At 40.6% G+C, this 21,502-nt stretch overlaps 1 protein-coding gene across 3 annotated transcripts in view; it reads right to left on the minus strand.

Moving 5' to 3' along the window:
• The window catches only part of CHD7 (chromodomain helicase DNA binding protein 7), a 132,186-nt gene extending 114,025 nt beyond the window's left edge, over window positions 1-18,161 (minus strand). For 2 of the 3 annotated variants that reach the window (XM_075584040.1, XM_075584038.1), the window contains exon 1: window positions 17,673-18,161. The gene's annotated coding sequence lies outside the window, so the exon portion shown is untranslated. Of the gene's footprint in view, window positions 1-17,661 lie in introns of all 3 variants that reach the window. The other variant, XM_075584039.1, reaches the window with a different exon arrangement.
• Window positions 18,162-21,502: the final 3,341 nt, after the last annotated feature.

A 21,502-nucleotide genomic window follows, 5' to 3' on the forward strand; every position in this document is an offset into this window, starting at 1 on the left:
AGGGTTAAGGTGCATACCCAGAAAACCACCCACAGACAGCTGTTTCGACCTTAATGGGTCTCATCAGTGTGGGGTTGATTAACTGGGTATGCAAAGAAGGTTGTATTTACATTTGCATATTTGCTTTGCTGTGGAGGGTTTTTGTCACTTTTTTTACTCACCATAACTTAACTCAATATTATGGTTGGCCTATCCTTTAGCTTCTTTGCATTAAGAATATGCAGCCAAAGTGATGACTAACCAGTCAGTCACCGCTACCAACAAAATCACGGCCTATCATGCTCTACACTCGCAAAGCATGATGGGGCGTGATTTTTCCAGTATGATGGCGACTGACAGGTCAATCACTCTGGCCACATACTCAAAACAAGTTGGGCCACAACCAGGTGTGTGCGGGAAGGAATATTACCACTTTCAAATACCTTCCTTAATCGATTTGCTGAATAAACCATTTCACTGCCAGGTGCTACACCTTTTGGCATCAAAAACATTTTACATATATTAACAGAAATATCAAATCCAGCTGAAGAAAAAATAACAAATCTAGCTTTGGGGACAAAATGGCAGCGCCACCTCAGCCTCCAAGAAGAGGTGGGAAAAAACATTACTTCATCCATTGATCAAAGTCAGAAGCACAAACGTAACCTCGCCCCCCATTGGTCAACCCCCAACATGGGACGTATTTACAGATATCAATTAAAAAACAACACCGTACATCAAGGAGGTACAAGAGAACTCTACAGAATGGGAAACATCAGATGTAGAAGAAGATAGCGTACCAAAACATACAAAACATCATATGCAAAGGAGAAGTCGGGAACAGGTTCTTTTTTTTTTTAGAGTATATCAGGCCTCAAAACCACTACCGAGGAAGAGGCAGACTGGGACCAAGAACTAATTCTTTTAAAAATCCCGATGGATATGTACCCTGAGAACTCCATCACTCAATTGTCTGAATGAGGGCTTCGTTTTCCATCCATTCATTTAGACAGTTATCCAGTTATCTGTACTACACCCCTACCATGGGGAATCTTGTTAAAGTCATGTTCTATCAGGGTTTTGTCGATAGGGATTATTCAAAAGTCTATGTACCGATTTCTATACTACCCTTGGTATTTTTATGTTAGACTCATCATACAAGCCTATCCTATTTATTTGGGTGACATTAACTGATTTAACAGAAAGATCTGTTGGATATAACTCTACTGTGATTTGATAAACCAGTGTTGTGTGTCTACCTCTACATTTAGGCTTATCCATTAAGCCTTGTTATCTAAGCCTTCCAGACAATTTGTTTATTTATCATTCAGTAACAAAAGGATCAGTATTCATAGTTAGATGCCCTAGTATCACCAAGACATTAACACAACATATTGTATTAGAGGACTTTTATTGATGTTTGTTATTAACCAATAGGGATCAAGCCCTCCCTATATATATACCTGGCGCCTACAGGTGTTTACTTCCAGCCTTGACAAAGCAATAGAGCGAAAAGTAAGTCGGCAGATGAAGTAATGACGTAACCAGGGAACGATTCGTGATCATGATCGGATCACAGCAGTTTTTAACCTCCGTCCGTGTAGCAATTTTCTTTTAATACATTGCTGTATTTTTAAATGTTTTGTTAGTAAGGGAGCTCTATCGGGCACTGGCAAATATTACTGGCTTTACGTTTATGCCTCAATCTGCCACTCACCATAACTCTCCCCTGCAGAGCTATCATTTTATAGTAGCTGCACCGGGCAGCTCACGCCGATACGGGCTTTTGAAAAACAGCTCCATGAACCAAGCACTGTGAACGCAGTATTTGGCGTTCACTCCGCTTCAAAGTATCAACGTATCCACAACCGTCTGAGTATACCACTAGCAGCCTGCTGTACAGGGACAATGTGAGAGCCATAATCAGGCATCCCTTTGTCTGGTTTATACTAAGCATGCAGTCTTATTATACTAAAAAAGAAAAAATAGTAGAAAGGCGGTGGTGCACTGCAGGAAAAATGTACCAAACACAACTGAAGGAAAAATCTAATAAGAAAAAACAGACATCACCAAGCTTACGCTGACGCGTTTTGTCCCAAAGGGACTTTGTCAGTCTTTGACAAAGTCCCTTTGAGACGAAACCCGTCAGAGTGCGCTTGGTGATGTCCGTTCTCTTGCCTGGAGACAGACTCACTGCATCATGCTAGGGAGGATTTCCTACACCCCAGTTGTTGGTCTCGGCGTGATAGCAGGTATCGTGGGGGCTGCGGGATAAGGGAGGGTTGGAGCAGCCGGGCGGTTCAGTTACATTGGGCAGCTTGGCGGCTCTGGTTCTTCCCCTCCCTTGTGTTCATTACCCCATCCCCCGCCTGTGTATATATGTCCGCAGTGCCTTATGAGACCTGGTGATATATATCTTAAGCCTGTGATTGCATCCACACGTGCATATATTCTTGGATTTATGGATGTTATGATACGTGATTTTCACGCCAGTTTCACTTGAGCCCAAGTGCTTGGGGTTTACGGCCTCCTTCGTTCCTGGTTCTTATCATATTGAACACTAGCGGTCCGTATTGTCTATAGTCTCAGAATAAGGTGGTACCTGAAGACCACATCGGGGAGTCTTTTTGTCCCTGAACTAGGTGCCTATACTTACTTGAGATTTGCCTGCTAAGACACATTCATTTGTCCGTTCTCTCTATACGACCAGGATCCGTACACTGGGACAGTGTGATTGCTGCTTATTGCAATCACTTCATCCCGACGAGCATGCCATTTATAGTATGAACGTTGAAATTGTTTACATACTGATTTTGAACTACTGTGTAGGGACACTATGTTTGCATACTCAGCCAACCTCTGAGCCACGATTAGGAGTCTTAAGAGCTACATGGTACAAGTGGCCTTAAGCACTCGTATTATATGACCACTAAATCATATCAATCACCATACTTAGAAGTTATCCCAGATCAAGAGCAGACTTCAAAAACAGCGTTACTAAGTACTAACATAGTCTGCCATTCATGTGTCAATCGCGGGTTACCCCACACAGATAGTGTTTATTTACTGACACTGAACCGATTTTACTTTTGACACTGATTTTCATAGAGCGACTTAGTATCCGGAAGTCTACAAATAACCCGGTTGTTTCATCGTATTGGTGAGTCTGCTACTTTTGTAAGCCCCGTTATACCATGCTATCGTGGGCTATTGATGTCTCTGCTACGATAGCTCGGGGGGGCGGGACCTAGCTCTTGACTAATATACTCTTCACGTGGCCATTGTCACGGTTTATCTCATGTCTGTCGCAGGTTACCGCGCAGAGATATTGTGTTTACCTACTGACACTCAGCCGAGTCCATTTTAGACACTGTACCCCACGAAGCGATTCAGTGTCTGAAGCCTATTTACCACCGGCAGTTTGGAATTCAATCAGTGAGTCCACTTGGTGGCACACTAGTTATACTATGCTATCGTGGACTATTTTATTTCCGTTACGATAGCTCAGGGCTCACTTCAGGTGTTCATAAGTCACCCTAGCATTACTGCTCTATATACCAATCCTGATAATCATTAGGGCTTTTACTTACCTGGTCGGAAAACTTTGGTACTTGCTCACACAGTCAACCACACCGAGCTTCGTTGGCACCTACTATAGTGCTACAAGTTATTGAAACTTTCTCTGCAGTGTTTTACTTTATTAAGGCTGTTAGAATTTACTATAGGACAAACAGTACATATACTCATATCTTGTGTCCACAACTCATTTTATTTGTTGAGCATAGCTCACAATAAAATGCATACAAGGCATCACATTATCCCTCCTTGAGGGACTCATGATACCTACCCATTGCTTGTATCGAGGTTTCGTAGCCAATAATCCTTTCAGTACTCTCGTTTATTGGGGTTCTTTCTTCTTGAGTTTGCTATTACCTACCACAAATTGTAGCAACAACAAACCACATATTGGTTAATAGAGCTATTGCGAGGGAATATCTTCCTTACCCTTCCCCCCTTAAGTACTCAACCCCCAACATGCATGGTAAAGAGGGGAGAAAGGGAGGTTATGAGGATAGAGGTACAGCAGCATAGGGGTGGTGGAAGGAGAATCATGGGGGCAGAGAGGTGCAGCAGCATGGGCCTGAAAGATTTAAGACGGTGAATGCCAACGGGCCATCAGTATGAACTTTGACATTTCAATACCAAAATCAGCAGGCATCCATTAACAAACCATCTAGCTGCAGGTTTTGCACCCAAACATTTTACGCCTGTTTTCTTTTGGCTACTAAATATTCCGACTGGCTCCCACGTTTTGTATATTATGGTCACCCCTCTAAATAATTAGTAGTGAATACAATACACCATAATAATATTGCTGCAGCTTTATTTCCTAATGTCAAATGTTATTGACGCATAAATAAGTGTGGCCACTCAACCCATTTCCCCAAACAAGAACAGTTTGCCTTGGGTTGTTAAAGCGCAAAGTAGAAAAAGATTTTCCCTCCAACTCAATTTTTGGCAGAGACTTGCCAGATCAAACGATTAGCGAGTAGAAGCAGTCAGAGATTCACAGGACTATTTGAAACATGTATTCCTTAATAGTCTTTGAATTAAGTTCCATAATTTATTAACAATACCACTCTACTGTATAGTGCCATCAAAAAGAAAAAGTGCTCAATAAAAAAAAAAACCTAGAGGAAATCCAGGGATAATACAATTAGTTTTGGATATTTTGATAAACACTTTATTATTTTGCTGCAAGCCAGTGAGGATCAAGCTTGGGAGAAGACAAACCAAGTACTCACTATGACTTGATAATAGCAGTGAGTCTCAGAGTGGGACAGTTTCAACCCGCATCACGATTCACCCAGACAACCGTCGCTGCATCCCAATTCCAAAGCCGCGCTTTGAAAATATCAGAACCATGACAAGCTGCTCCTCTTCTATCACAGCAGCACTGCTTTAATGCAACATGCGACTACTATACCATGTGAAAGTCTAACAGAACGGATGTCATTCATTAATAGAAATGAACTATTATAGAAACAAACCAAGATTAGATCTTAAAGAAATTAAATGCATTAGTGTACGTAAACGTTACAAGGTTTGTTTTTTACTAAAAACCTGGAACGGGCTTAATCTATTAAAAAAAGGGACAACTGTATTAGTGACAGTGGCACATTTTAAAAGGAGAGTTCATGTACTTTTATGCAACATAATATGGTGCAATAGGAAACTTTGATCCCAACATGCCCTCAAAACAAGAAGCTTGCTAATGTCATTAACATGAAAGCAGACTCAGTAAAATAATACACCTAATGTATACCATAGATCTAGAGATCATCACTTTTTTTGCCGAATTTGGATCTGCAGCGGATCGGCCGGTTCCTTTGGCCTACGTATTTCAGCGGATCAATGTCAAAAAGGCGATTTGTGTTTTGCGGATATTATTACTACCAGTACACTCCGCGGATTCCACAACCTGTGGACAGATTTGTAGAATCCAATCTGCAGATTCAGCAATCCGTTGGCGGATTATTAAGAATCCGGTGGACAAAGCTGTCCACCGGTTGTATCCAATGTCGGGTTTTGATGAATCCGCAAGGATTGAAACGACCCCAAAATCCATTTGCAAATTTTACACCGCAAAACTGATTTGGAGGTAATCGGCTAAAATGCGGAAACAGATTTGGGCAGATTCGACCATTTCTACATTATAACCAGTTTCAAAGCTCTTAACATTTTCTTACTACTGATGCTTCTACATGGTTACAGATTTGCTCATGCTTGTGGAAATTAGAATGAAATATCAATGTCAGGGGACGAATAGTTTTTAGGTTACATAGAGAACTTGTGACCTGTATCTGGCTAGAATAAATAAAATAACAATAATAATAATATTATATATATGTACACACACACACACACACACACACACACACACATATATATATATCTTGAGCTACCATTTATATACAAGATACATCTTTATACTCCCACCTGACCTTTAAAAATAGGGCTTCTGCAGGTAAACGTAAACACACACACACACACACACACACACACACACACACACACACACACACACACACACACACACACACGTGTCCGTACACTAACCTCATTCTGAATCTTTATCGTTGATTCTTAGAAGCTTTACAACAAAAACATTAGAACTGAATGCAAAGTGCACCAAGCACTGATGCCATGTAATTCTTCACGTGTAGCTGCACAACTAAGGGAGGCATCAATAAATCTTATGCAGGTGAAGAGATTGCTCTCAGTGAGAAGGGAAGAGTGCCATATAATTATTAACATATGAGGTAAGCAGAGGTTCGTCTTACATCCCCTTGGGTGTCAAAACAGCTTCCCTTTCATTCCTTATATTCCCAAATGTGCCAGAATAACAGTTAATTCTGTCAAACATATGCGGATGCTCAGTATTCTAATTTGGAAGGTATCTTGACATGAAAAAAAAAACCTATAATTTAAGGTTGAGCATCTTAATTGGCAATGCTCAATACTAATTCATTTGAGAACACAATATTGGTACAGTAAGTTTCCAATGAAGAGATCAAAAGGAAGGAAAGACTTAGCTGTGACTCAAATGGTCAAATATGCAGTTAAACCACAAGTATCAGCTATAACCTTATCTTTTGCTCACCTTACTCCCACCACCATTTAATAGAAGTGGCTGGACAATGAATGACCTTAGCACCCTACATTACACACGAGGCCATCACTGTGGTGATTACGTCACAAAGCCTAATGAACAGAAGCAGGGGGCGAATATTTGGAAAGCAATTTGTGGAATAATTTACGCAAATCAGCAGAGTCAAACCATTTCTGCAATTTCCTTATTTTTATTTCGATGTATCAAGGGCAGACAGAAACAAAAGTAAGGTAGCAGTGATACATTTAATGGCTAAATACTGGTTCCAGGATTGCCAAGATTCCTTCAGACAAATCTTTGTGAAGAGACCATAGTGATCCAGAAAGATTGCACTCTTTAGCCATTAAAAAGGCATCATTTCTACTCAAGTTTGCTCTACGAACTAATAATGTCATCCTCTCCTGGAGATAGATTGAGCTTTGCCTAAAAAATAAATTTAAAAAAAAGTGTGTATATCTCTATATCTATCTATATGTGGTCGCTATTGTTATAAAGGGATAGAATTACATTGTACATTTGTATGTGTAAGAGACAGCTGTGTGTGCGCATTCATATAGCGCTGTATGTATAGACATTGCCTTTAGGACTCATGGGAAGAGAGTTCTCGTGTCAGTAGTGACTCATGAAGCTACGGTCTTGGTATGGCCACCGCCAAGTGCCCCGAACAGCTGCATAATTTTGTAGTCATGCAACCGTCTCTCTTTCGGTGTTCTAAGATTACCTTTGAGCATGGCCACCTTCAGATCGTTCATCTTATGGCCAGAGTCAGAGAAATGTTTGCTTACAGGACTGTCTTGTTCCACGTGTGATGCTGTGGCGATGCAGATACATTCTCTTGTTTAGCCCCTCTCCCATCTCACCTATATAGTAGCAGCCCCCTGGGCATTTCATGTACATGATGAGGTACACGACATTGCAGGAGGAACAGGTGAACCTTCCTCTGATTTTGTACTCCAGATTCCTGAATTTGTATTGCGCCCGCTGTATGGATCATTGCGCAGGTTTTGCATCTTGCGTTCTGGCATCTTGCGTTCTGGCATGGTCTTGTCCCACATTCAGTTGCAATGTCGAATACTTTACTCCTCACCATCATTTTCCTGACATTATGAGGTTGTCTGTATGACAATAGGGGTGTTTCAGGAAAAACCTGTTGCAGTCTTGTATCTTCCTGGAGTATGGGTTGTAGTTCCCTGGCGATCTTACGTAGGATTTCTAGGTGGGGGTTATATGCGACCACCAAAAAGGTACCCTGTAGCTTGTCTGTCTGTATTCGAGGAGATCACTTCTTGGTATTCTGGTGGATTTGTGGATTTGCTGGTCTACAATTTGGTGGTTATATCCACGGATTATGAAATCCGATCTCAAGTCTGTAATCCGCTGGCCTCTGTCTGCTGTGTCAGAGCATATCCTGTTGTATCGTATGGCTTGACTGTAGATAGTTGCATGCTTAGTGTGTGTCGGGTGGAAGCTGTTGTCCCTCAAACAGCTGGCTCTGCCTGTAGATCTATCTATCAAGAGATATAGAGAGACCTACCTATCTATCGATATATATATAGATATATATATATACAGTATATATATATAGATATATATATACAGTATATATATATATATATATATATATATATATATATATATATATATATGACAGTGTTCGACAAACCTATACTGTACATTTGCTCGCCCCGGGCGAGTGGATTTAACATCGTGGCGAGCTCCTATTGGCCCAAGCAGCACACGTTTGGTACTAGGTGGCGAGTAGATTTTTTGGTGATTTGTCGACCACTGTATATAGATATATTTTCATCAAATGAAAGAATAGGCATATAAGTAAGAAACATTGTATATAAGTGCTAATGCTTGCCATAAGCGATTAATGCCCCCTTTTCGTAGGGAACACTGAAAGCTGCACAGAGCCAGGAAGTTGCAGTCGTATGTGGCTATTAGGTTTGGGGGGAGAGGGGGTTCTCGGAGAAAACAGTGCTCACCAAGAGTATAAACTATATAGAAGTTCTGGGGTTTTGTTTCAATTTATATTCCTATATACTTTCATCACATACATTTATAATTTGCACTTTGTACAGTAGGTTGAACATCACCTTTAAGACACAGGAAGACTCTAGACCACTTACTTACCCTTTCTCTCCCAAAGAAGGGGCCAAGCTGTTCTAGTGGCTGACCAGAAACTGCTTGTGCAGCGCAGAGTTTGTGAACTAGAACACTTCACGAGGAAGAATTTCCCAGCGCTGGGGCTGAGCAGAAAACATTCAGCCTGCGGAATAGCCAAATACAGATTTTTCACTTTCATGGGAAGCTTATATCCCATGGACTTATTAATAGACTTTCGCAAAAATGTATATTTTACTTTTTTTTTTTATCTTTTAAGGGGCAGAGAGAATCTGTAGCATGAGGTTAACAAACAAAGTGCATTTCATGACTTGCGCCAACCCCCCCCCCCCCATAAAAAAACACAAATATTTCGCACTAGGTAAACCGCAGATTTTATATAGCTAAACGGTGCAGCTCTTTATAATTGATCGATATTAAAATCAGTCAATACATAGTTACATAGTAGATGAGGTTGAAAAAATAAAAATACAAAAGGTTATCCTGGCTGCATACTCTGCTCATTTATCAGTTTGCCTGACATGGAAATGTTTTGCCACAACACCCACACTATCAAATAGAGGGATTTTTTTCTGAATTACTTCATTCACAGTTCAGATATTACTCCTAAACTCTTCATCTCAACAAGATTGCTCTTTTGTTGCGCTGCAAACACTACAGGAGTATGTTCACAAACATGCAATAGCCATCCGCACTTGATCATGCAAGAAAACAGTTAACGAACAATAAAGGCTTCCAACATTTTCAATGCCCCTCATTTTTCTGTGGTTAAATTAGGCAAAATGTTTTGTTTTATTGTTGCAGTTTCTGAATGGTTTAAAATATCTCACAAATTATTTCATAACATCAATGGTAAAAAAAAAATTGATATTTAAAAAAAATAAGTAAAAAAGACGCACACACACCTTCCCTTCAACTAGCAGTAAACATAAAATAATGGCGTCCAAAATAAACTTCTGTCTACCTAGATAACAGAATAGAAACCAGTAACAGTACCATGGAGCAAAATAACACTTTCCAAATGTATTGGCAAAAATCTCTCTTCTAAAAGTGCAAATTGTTATAAACTTTAATTAGCCTTTCTAGAGCTCAATAACTTATGCTGTACATTTTATATTGCAGCAGTATGGAAACACCCCAAGAACTTTTAAACTCACAGCAGTTTCATTGCTAGTGAGAATAAAATAAATTTAACATGATATAATCTAAGAGCAGACACACGCGAATAAAAAACTATTAGGGAAAATGCAAAACAGGCCAGAGATTTGCATCGTTATCTCTACAGTTAAAGGGTTAACAACCCATGTGTATATAAAACAAGAAGCAGATACCAACAGTGGAAAATCATCAACTTTATGGGATGGGTGTCCTCCCAAAGGTCGTCCTCTCGTTCGAGTAAAGAGTTTCTTTGCGAGTAGCGCGTTAGAAAAAGTTTAAAATAAATAAAACGTTCATGTTCTAAAAGTACAATACCTCCAAAAGGTTTGAATAAAACATAAAAGCAAATTAGTGTAATCCAGACGCTCAGAACTCCAGTCCTCAAGATCCCCCAACAGGTCTGGTTTTCAGGATAGTCCTGCTCCAAAACAGGCGGCTCAATCATTAGCTCAGTCAAGACAGACACAGATTAAGCCACCTGTGCTGAAGCTGGTATATCTTTAAAACCTAACCTATTTGGGGGGGGAGGGCGGGAAAGAGAGAGAGGTTGGGTCTTGGACCGGAGTTGAAAACCTCGGTGTAAAACCATTTTTAAACCATTGCCTTAGAAACCATTACGCAGTACAAATATTTCATTTGGGGGGGAAAAAAATGGCAGTCTGTACCTTTGTAAAACTCTTAGAAATAAAGACATGAAATACACAGCTATAGATTTGAATACTACCCAATCAAATGCATACTGCATGAAACATTTAGAAGCTTCATTTTATGTTTGATTAAAAGTTAATTATGTCCATCTAACATTATTTTTGTAGTCAATCTTCAGAAAAACTTATAGGTACAACAGTATTTGCACACAGAAAAAAGTTTATTATACAATTGGTTTGAGAAACACCACAGAACAGACACAGGAGCAGCCTAACATTCTGTCAGACATAGGAAAATGAGGGTCAGATCAGCTTCCTGCTTGTGGGTCAGACTGCTACATTATTCTAGTACTTCATTCTTCTCATTTACCCTTTGCTAGCAGAAGTTAATGTAATGGGGATTGGTCATTAATGGGAATTAGTGGAGCAGAAGTACCAAACTAAGCAGACCAGACAAGGATCTAGTCTGCCATTTTCCCTTTGGAGGAAGGGAGTGAATACTCAATACTAGTATATAGTGCATCAGGTTTATTTCCAGGATAACTAAACAAATTGAAAGGTTAAAGGCCATTTAAATAAGCAGTTTTTAGAATAGATGCAGGCTTTCATATTTTTGCATACCAATAAATATTGATCTTAATAAATAAAACAATTTTGCACATTTAGCAGTTCAGATGTTACGTCGTACCTGGGGACAGCTTAAAAAGAATTCTATGCTGCAGCTCTGATCTAATCAGCTTTTACATACTTATGAAGAACATCTTAAGAGCTTTGGTGTCATACGCAGCCTACTTGGCATTTAGTTTGCAGGCCATATTACATCTGTCTAAATCTTCTAGAAACCTGAGATAGTCGCTGCAGTTCGTCATCATTTTAAGGTTCTCACTATACCCATCCCTCGTCTGGATGAAAATGATGCCCAATGTGCAGGTCCATATAAACATACCGTAGCAACCATAATTGCCCTTACGCTGCTAGCATGTTCTCATAGCAGAATATTATTTAAGTAGACATGTATGCTAAAAATGGTCACATGGCAAATGTATCTTTAACAAATGAAACAGTTTGAGGTAGTTCAAGATTGTGCCTGTCAAAAAGTGACCTAACTTGGTTATGAATTAGCATTTAAAAAGGAGCAATTCATACAATATCCTATATGTGTTTTTTTTAATAAATAAGTTCTGTAGTATTAGATACTTAGTACTTTTTTTTTGTAATTCAATGCCATTGTTAATGAGTTTTAATATTCTGAGCATCCTTTGCTTTCTATACCAGGTTTTAGCACACCTCCCAAGCAGTGCAAGATCTTTGCAACACTTTCCTGTTTGTGATCATTTGTTGCCAATGATGGGAATCAGTTTGGAGCTGTAAACTAACAATAGGCAATGTTACATTGGTAATACAATAATACATCGTAGCTGTTGAGTTAGGCCAAGCTCATACCCTCCGCTTGCTTGCGAGTGCGAGCTTTACCCGTGCGTCCTCATTGGCTGAACCAGATCACGTGACGCTAATGTCACGCGGCAGCCGCCTGAGAAGACAAAATGTATCGTCTTCTCAAGACGCTGCTGCGCCAACGTGCTACTCCGCCGGCTGGAGCCCAGGCACTTGGATAACTACTGTAGCCAAGTACTGAATTGTGACTGACGTGCACGTAGCGCCGCCACGATAAGCTCGGCCTTAAACTGACAAAGATTGATTGAAACTGAAAGACAGCCATTTAGTGAACCCTGGGAAGCAGGATCTTTGCTTATCGATTACGGGAGAACTAATCGATCGGCAGCTTAGGTAATTCGTTTTCAATTAAAACAAAAAAGGTAATCAAAGGAGATATATATATATATATATATATATATATATATATATATATATATATATATATATATACATACATACATATATACATACATACAGTGTTCGACAAACCTATACATTTGCACGTCCTGGGCGAGTGGATTTAACATCGTGGCGAGCTCCTATTGGCCCAAGCAGCACACTTGTGGTACTAGGTGGCGAGTAGATTTTTTTGTTTGGCGAGTAGATTTTTGGGTGATTTGTCGATAGATATATATATATATATAGATATATATATATTTCTTCACCTTGAGAAAGGTCCCGTGTGGAGGACCGAAACGTTGGTTTATATGTCACATTAAATACCATTTTTTTGACTATCTACTGGAGTGCTGCCTCTGATATCTGCTCTTACACGGTATCGTATATATATATATATATATATATATATATATATAATTAATATATATATATATATATATACACACACACATACATACATACATACATACACATATATACACACAAAATACATACTTTTTTTTTTACGGTGCCGCTTGGATTGCCTTTAACCTGCAATATCTGCAACAATGGGCAAAAGTGTAATGATACTGGGGAGTGGGAGGAGGCAGTATATCTCACTCTTGTTTTTATACAAAACTTTCCCATTTCTTTCAAGAAAGAAAAGGGTATTTAAAAAAAAAATACTATTCTTACTGCACCAATTATTCTAAAATCTTTCAAAAAATATAAGCGCTTTGCTCCAATATATAATAAATGTGAATCTTTTTAAATCAAGAATAGTACCACTACTTCAACCACCAAATACAAATAACAGCAATAAGTAAAAGTGCGGCTGCTGCGTTTTAAAAATATGACAAACAGAATCGAGGCGAGAACACTGAAATATAATACATTGTTTATCTTGCAAATGTACACAGCTACTGATGGGAATCTATAACATGCATACATATAAACCCTCTCACTTGGATGTTTACTGAAACCAAGAGAACAAGTATCACACCATAGTTCACAATTGTAAATTATACATACTCTCCACAGGACATTCGTCTCTACAATTTCACCACCACTCCACAGACAGCTCTTGTTCTATTGGTGTCTTTTCTCCAACTTCTCTTGTTACACTTTAGTCATTAGACAAAGGCGCTTAACCGTTTGCTGCATAAAAAATACATTTTGTTCTGCTTTCATTGAAGCTCAACGCTCAGGTGGCAGCAACTACACTTCAACTATAGTCTGAGTTCAGCTAACACCAACCAGAAATATTATGGCGTTTGTTGGATATTCAAATATCTGTGATCTTAGGTGAGATCTATATCTATAAGCATACTTTTTTTTTTAAGCATCAAATGCCAATCTGTATTTTGGCTAAATAATTCATAATGTCACCATGACCCTTTACCAAGGATTTATTGATAACTTGGCACTGATCAAAGCACCATTGGAATGAACTCCACCTTTTCCCAGCTAACCTCAACCAATGTAGTATGCACTCAATTCTGTTAATTTGCTTTAATAATATGGCGTTTAAGCCTAAATTTAGCAGTCCATGATAAGACACGCACTCCTGTGACAGTGTCACATGACTGAGGGCTTCCACTTGGCAACCAATTTATATATTGATAAGTGTTGCTGCATCTTTCGGCACCTAAATAAAGTTTGTAAAGTATGTCTAACACCCAAGTAGCCATCCCTGTGCGCGTAAAATTTTTCCCCATATGCTTTGCTGTTATGCTACTAGTTGTAAAGTTATTGGCTATATATTACTGGTTACATAAAACCCTGCACATTACCTGGAAAATCCACACAAAATAGATTATGCATCGCTAGTGTAGGGAAGATATAAAAAATACCAGTGTGCAGCAGATAAATTGATGACTAAATTATTCAAACTACTTTTTGGAAACAAAAATGGTTACAACATTTACATTGTTGCACTGAATATACAAAAAAAAAAACACACTTGGAGGCATATTGTAACCACCTGTATTTCTTTGAAAACTTTAAACTAAAAATCAATGTGTTTCCATAACACACTATTGCAGGACCTACCAAAACTGTAAAAGTAGGATTTCCAAATATTTGACAAGGATAATGTAAATTTAGTTTTAATGCATAACAGGTTAACAATATAAAAAGGGAAAAAGTGAAGATTGTTGATGCTTAAAGGAAAGCAGAGGGGGAGGCCTTTTGTGGCGGATCCCACAATGTGCCTGAAGCATGCAGCACTGAATTGTTCAGTCCTTTTAGTATTATCAGTGTCAATGAATAGGCCCTAGTCAAATTAAAGCTGCCATTTTAGGTTAAAGACTGGAGAGCTTCTGTTGTGCAACAGCAAGACAAAAACATAGCAAGCCACAGGCACACAGGGCCCTGTGGATAATGTGTGGGGTTGAAACTTTGTTGTAAATGATCTGTGTGCTCTGATAGTCTGAAGGGGGGGGGGGGGGGACACTTTTGCTGAGGATTTGGTGGCAACACTGGTGGGATGAATCAAGCAGTGGTAGCAGAAATTCAGAGGGACAATGGCCTCCCTGTCATTAGCATGCTGAGGACTTACAGAGGACATCTTCCTGTTTCTTGTTTAGAGGACAGGATTGTACACATCTATCTAGAAGGCAGGGGAAACAGTTACGTTGCTGTCCCATATTAACACGTGTTAAACCTTGCACTGGCAGTTCATTGTGAGGTAAGGGAGAGTGGTGCTCAAGGGGTTAAAAAAATTAGAGTGGGTGCTAGCAATGCTCAGATATACTAAATGGGCATATATGCATAGGTAAAAAGAAACAAATGCAGCACCACTCCAAATCTAGTAAACAAGAATTACGTTTATTACACATAATAAAGTGCAACGTTTCAACCTCCCCCCCCCCCCCCCCCCCGGTGGCTCCAGCACTAATATTATTTGCTATATTTGTAGTTAATGTTGAGAGATCTCAGAATACTAAAGTTATAAGATCACAGAGAAAGTCCCTGAGATGCCCACACTGAGCTACTGGTGGAAGTCGGTGATCTCTCCAATTCAAAGGAAACGCCTCCTGAATTGCCACTTTTTTTTCGCTGTCCTTTGTCTATTGTTTGTTATAGTGAAGAATAAAATAAAAAATAAAAAAAACAACTTTAAATTAAAGAAAAAAAAAAAGGTGTGGTTAATGTTTGGAAAGTACCCTGGGGAATCGAGATATACCCCCACTTGCATGGGTTTTTGATGCTTGTGTGGTACTTTGTGATGATTTTGGGTAGGTGTTTCTTGCTACCCCCAGGGTGCCCTCCTGTGACTGCCATCAGGAGGAGATGAATGCCATGATGGCTGCTGGGAGCCTGCAGCGCCTTCTCCCTGAGCCTCCTCTCTCCCTCCCACACCCCCCAGCAGGACCCAGCACAGCCACAGACCAGCAGGGAAATAAAATAGAGAGGCAATGTCTTTGTATCTATCCAACTAGGGCAATTACCCCCCCCCCCCCCCCCCCCTCTCTCCTTCCTTTCTTACCACCGGTTATCAATCCCCAATTAATCGGTTGACTCGTGGACTCTTCCTGCCATCCCACCTCCAAAAACGTTAGTTTCTGATGAAACACCCCCGAGAGGAGGGGGAGATGCAGAAAGCAGCCATCTCAGGGATCATGTAAAAAATGGACATCCCATTCTGTTTGGCCACCTCTTTCTTCATAGAGCGATGCACCTCAGGCACTGAACGAGTTAAAGCAAGCCAGTCCCTCTCCTGGGGACCCCACATGATGGACACCCCCTTGCATCATTTAGACATAAGAGTCCCCCCCTGCCTCATCCTGTGAGTGGCAAGGAAGAAAAGGAGCAGAGTTTGCTTAGGGTTAGTCCCCTTCTCATCCTCTGCCTCCATGCAGCAGCCACAGGACACACACCTATACTACACTGATCTACATTGTATCCGTGTGTATGTGTATGACACACACCTCACTGTATAGAAATGAAGCTTGTCCTCACACACTGCCCATAGCCTTTGCCTAATCCCAGCACTTTTTTTTTTTTGCTCTCTGAACAAGGCACCTCGTGTCTTTCAGTGAATGGATCTGCCCCCTCCCCCAAACTGTTTGCCACTTACACGTCCCCTAGAAATACACACAAATATGTCTCCTCATCCTCCCACTGCGATTTCCTGGGGAAGGTATATATAGCAAAGTGTGTGGATAGAAAAAAAAAAGTGGATCTATATAGATGTATTCACATACAAGGCATAAATGCAAATATGCGAATGTGGGCTATAAAGGATGAGGACAAAATATACACATCTCCTTCATGCTTCCGAGATAGATCTAATTTGAATCCCATGTGTACTATAAAAAAAAAAAAACCAATATAGACACAAATGTACCCACGGTCATTAGATGCGTGTATACATCTCATGAATGGGTACACGAACACATCCCCCCTCAGCCCATAGTCCCCATGTGAGTGGACATCTCCCCTCACCCCATAGTCCCCATGTGAGTGGACACATCCCCCTCACCCCATGTGAGTGCACACCTCCCCTCCCCAGGCAGCAGCACACTTTGTTTGCACAAGTTGCTCGGCAGCCTGGGGATGGATGGGGGCAGCAGCAGCAGATCCGCTCCCCTCCTCCCGGGCAGCCACCTCTGACCTCTCAGCATGCTGGTGGCCATGATGTCGCGATATGGCCGGGCAGCGTTTTCCTGTCGCGATTTGCAGTGTGGGAGGAGGGACAGTAGCTCCTCATGCGGTCAGGATCCAACCTCCACCCCCCTCTCTCTCTCCCTGCGGCCACAGCTCCTCCATCCATCCCTTTCTCTGCCCTCCTCCCCCATGCACTATACACACCATGCTCAGCAAGGACTCCGGGCAGCACAGAAAGACCCCACCAGCACAACCTACATATCTCACAATGACATGACCAATAAATAATATACCCCTACTCCCCCAGCCCAACTTTTCACACTTCCTAATGAATCAGACCCAACACCCTTGCAAAGTTCCTTTCTGGATACAACACACCAGATCCCTGGCAAGTTTGTACTCCGGCTCCGATCGGGTTTAGAGTAGACATAACCCGGACCCCCCTCCTCCTCCGGCGCCGCGTCCTGTGTTTGCCCCGGATCGGCAGTGACCTGCTGCAGGTCCCCCGGATTCACCAGCACGGAGAGTCCTCTCTCTCTCTCCCTCCCTCTCATGGCTGAACGCACCTCCCGATCAGAGGGCACACACAAAGTAGCAACCTGCCCCCCACCCAACCCGATACACCCTCACCCCACCACCGGGGTCACCCACCTTGCACTTACCCCAGGGTGCAGGGTCCGGGTGCTCCTCGCCGTCTCGCCTCTAATGCACACACAGCCCTATTGTTTCCTCGGCAGATCACACTATCACTTGATAGGGGCACTTTGTGTGATCTTGTTTCCCTGGACTCTCTCTCTCTCCCCCTTTCCTCCTCTTCAAGCTGCAAGGAAGGAGGGGGGGTGAGGATCTGTGCATGGAGTTTCAGCTTTCCCACACTCCACCTTTTAATCTTCTTTCTTTTTTATCCCTCTCTATCTCTCTCCGTCCCGTGTTTCTTTTTCTTCTCGCTGCCTCTCTTCTCCCTTCTTTCCTTTGTGTTTTAATTTCGGCTCAAGTTTAATCCGATAGTGCACGAGCGCGTCCGCACGGAGGAGGCGAACCCGCGGGTCCGCTGGACACTCACAGATTAGGATACACACACACATACACACACACATGCACTCACTCACTCACTCTCTCCAGGCACCAGCTCTAGCCGCGTTCACGCGGCCTCCCCGAGGACCGAGCGCGCACACGCGGGCGCGAACTCACACACAGAGAATACCCCGGCTCCTCCCACTCAGTCCTTCCCTCCTCCACACAGCCGCGTGACGTCACGCAGCCACCAGGCATCGTGTATGCAAGAATTCAGTAGTGCTTTTCATTCAGTTCTCTCTCCCTCTACACACGTACACACACGTGTACGTGTGTGTGTGTGTGCATGTGTGTGTGTGTACACAAATATTTTTTTTATTTACTATCCTAGTAATTCACTTTTCCTTAAAACTGTATTTGCTTTTAAAGTAAAATACTCCAGTTTTTAAGCATTAATATAATATGTTGTTCCCTTAGAATAATTATTTGTATAATTTTGATAAATTGCCGACATACATTCTGCAGTGTCATTTTTAATACTGTAAGCTTTTTTTCAGAGCTTGTTACCTATTGTTTTGTTTTGAGCTGTATGTATTATTATCGTTTATATTGTGAAGCGTCATCCTAATCTGTAGCGTGGTACAATGGGGGGCACAAAGGTTTGATAATGACTTAAACAGAGTTACATACAAATAAGGACAAACATGCACAAACAGATACAAAGAGGTAATGAGAGCCCTGCTCTTCAGAGTTTATAATCTAGAGCAGGGTGAGGAAACTGGGGAGTGCGAGAGTTTTTTTTGGGGGGGGGGCAGCGCTGCATTTACAGAGGCCCCACACTCTTCATCGCTAGGCCTCTGTAAACTCACTTACCAGGCTTCGGCCCACGCGTCTCCATGACGACGGGCATTAAATGACGTCATGTGATGTGACGTCACTTGATGCCCGTCGCCAGGCAGGGTGGCGCAGAGCAGGAAATTTGTGCACCCCGGATCTAGAGTAGGGATGGTCAACTCCAGACCCACCCTAACAGGTCAGGTTTTAGGGATAGCCCTGCTTCAGCGCAGATGGCTCAATCATTGGCTCAGTTGAAGACTACACCACTTATCCTCCTAAATCCCACTTTGTACTCTGGAATATTTTGGTGCATTAAACATAAAAGATATTAATAATAATAATAATAATACAAATAATATGGAAGCCAATAATACTAAATGGTAGAGTGTGACAGTAAGGGGGGTCACTAATTTACCATGCTACACATGTACTTTTTTAAGTAAAAATTGATTTGCCATATAAAATAATATTCAATTGTGTTATTATAATTGTAACAAACAGATAAAATGGAGTCCAAGCTGCTCTACCCTCTTGATTAACCATTGCAGTGCAATTATTTTTTGTTATCATGTATTTCTAAGGTGCAAATGAATTGCACACTGCAATGCACAGTGAATTTGAAAAACAATAACATTAAAACTGAAACAAAGTATTACAATGTGAACAGACACTGGTATAGTAGGTAGTACTACAGTGTAATTGCTGCTACATGGAACTTATATTCATTCATTGCATATTGCTTGCTTTGCAACGCATTGCAATCTTACAGTGTTATTCTGATTAATATGTATCAGTTATTTGTTTAATATGTTGGTCTGACTGCGTATTGAACCTACAATATGAGATCCAACATTATATCAGCAAAATAAAATCATCAATACAAAACCAAGAAGAAACACAGATGTAACATGAAACAATTTAAGAAGGGAATCTTTGTCTAAACATTGAATTGTATATTCTTATTTACAGTGTATAGAGCCAACCATGTATGCAGCACTTAAGAGATATTATACAATACATAACATGGAGAATAGTCAGACAAATATGGAAAGTTTCACGATCAATATATATGTATAAGTAAACAAGAGAAATAAATTCTTGCCCAAAGAGCTTACATTCTAGAATACCATTTATAGCATAAGAGAATATTTGCTTGAAATATTTATCTGCCAGACGATGCTGCTGTGCTTTGCAATGTGTTTCAGGAAAGGGTTAAGTATTTATTCCTAGTAACAAATGTATTCTAAAAAAAAATATTTCAACGTTATACTGGTTGCCCTTCTTACATTTGCGAACCATATAACAGAAAAGCATTTTATAAATACTTTACAGATCTAGTTCTCATCATGCTGTCCCGACATCTGCTTCTTCTCTTAATGCTTATGTTTTAAGATCCTTATTTACATAGAGCAGCAGCACCTTCGCTGATGAGACTACAAGTGTGTATATTTAGGATGTACACAATGAAAACATCATGGAGGCAGCCATTCAAAAAAATGACCTACAGCAGGGCATCCAAGTGTATGCATCCCCTCCAACACTGGGCACATAAAGAGAGCTCAGTATGGGATATAAGAGCTATAAAGACACTATAACACTTGCAATTTATTTCATTCCACTATTGTTTTAGTGATAAAACAGTGGCATTTCTGAATTTGTGTGTATATAACTATCTATAAATAAAATAGAAGAAGTTATAGTTTCCTTATGACAAGAAGATAATTTATCAACTCAGTCATCAATCTTCCAGCTGCTATAATTAGCTAAATGCAGAAAAGGGACACGCTCTGCAATGCTGCACTCGCGATCGAGAGTAGTGGGTGAATTAAAACTGAAACTTTATTAGATAATGCAATAAAAAAGGTGAACAAAATATAACTATATACAAGAAAACATAGTACATTTAGTCCAGGGTAGGTCTGAGAGCTACTATTCCTAAATCCTGCATGCACCTTCATCGAACACTACCAATTTCGCTGTACTATATATTGCTATAATTAGCTGCAATTCAATCAATGAGAGACATGCAGTGGAGCTCTGGTTCTGAAATACAACCATTGGGAGACATCCAGTTGAGTTCTGTTCGGCTCTAATAAGTACAAATAGGTACACATGGTATTAAAGCAGCAATACTACATTCCCCTCTTTTTTCCTGTTTGTATATGTAAAGCACATGGCAATTTATAATTCTACATTCTTACCCTCAACAAGGTTATCAACAATATATTCCAGCCTTGTAGCCATCAACAACCAAGTAATATCACTAAGGAGGATATTACTCTGACAGATCCCACTGACATTGCAAATGCATTCAATGATTACTTTGTGGGGTGTGCTACTAACTTATTAGCGAAAAGCAACCCAAACCACAAATATGTACCTCATTCTGAGAGTACCCCTACACTGCCCACAATTTTCAATCTGTCTCAGTATCCGAAGAGGAGATTACACAAGCACTCCTCAAATTAAAACTAAGCAGCCAATGTGTACCTGCATTACTGCAATCTAAGTTCCTAAGACTTGGTGCCACAGCCATTGCCAAACCTATTGCTTCCATAGTCAACTCTATCCTGTCTGCAGGCCATATCCCTGAGACCTGGAAAACTGCCAGAGTTGTCCCAATCTTCAGAAGTGGGGACAA

The sequence above is a fragment of the Ascaphus truei genome, chromosome 2, assembly GCF_040206685.1.
Source record: "Ascaphus truei isolate aAscTru1 chromosome 2, aAscTru1.hap1, whole genome shotgun sequence".
Taxonomy (NCBI): Eukaryota; Metazoa; Chordata; class Amphibia; order Anura; family Ascaphidae; genus Ascaphus; species Ascaphus truei.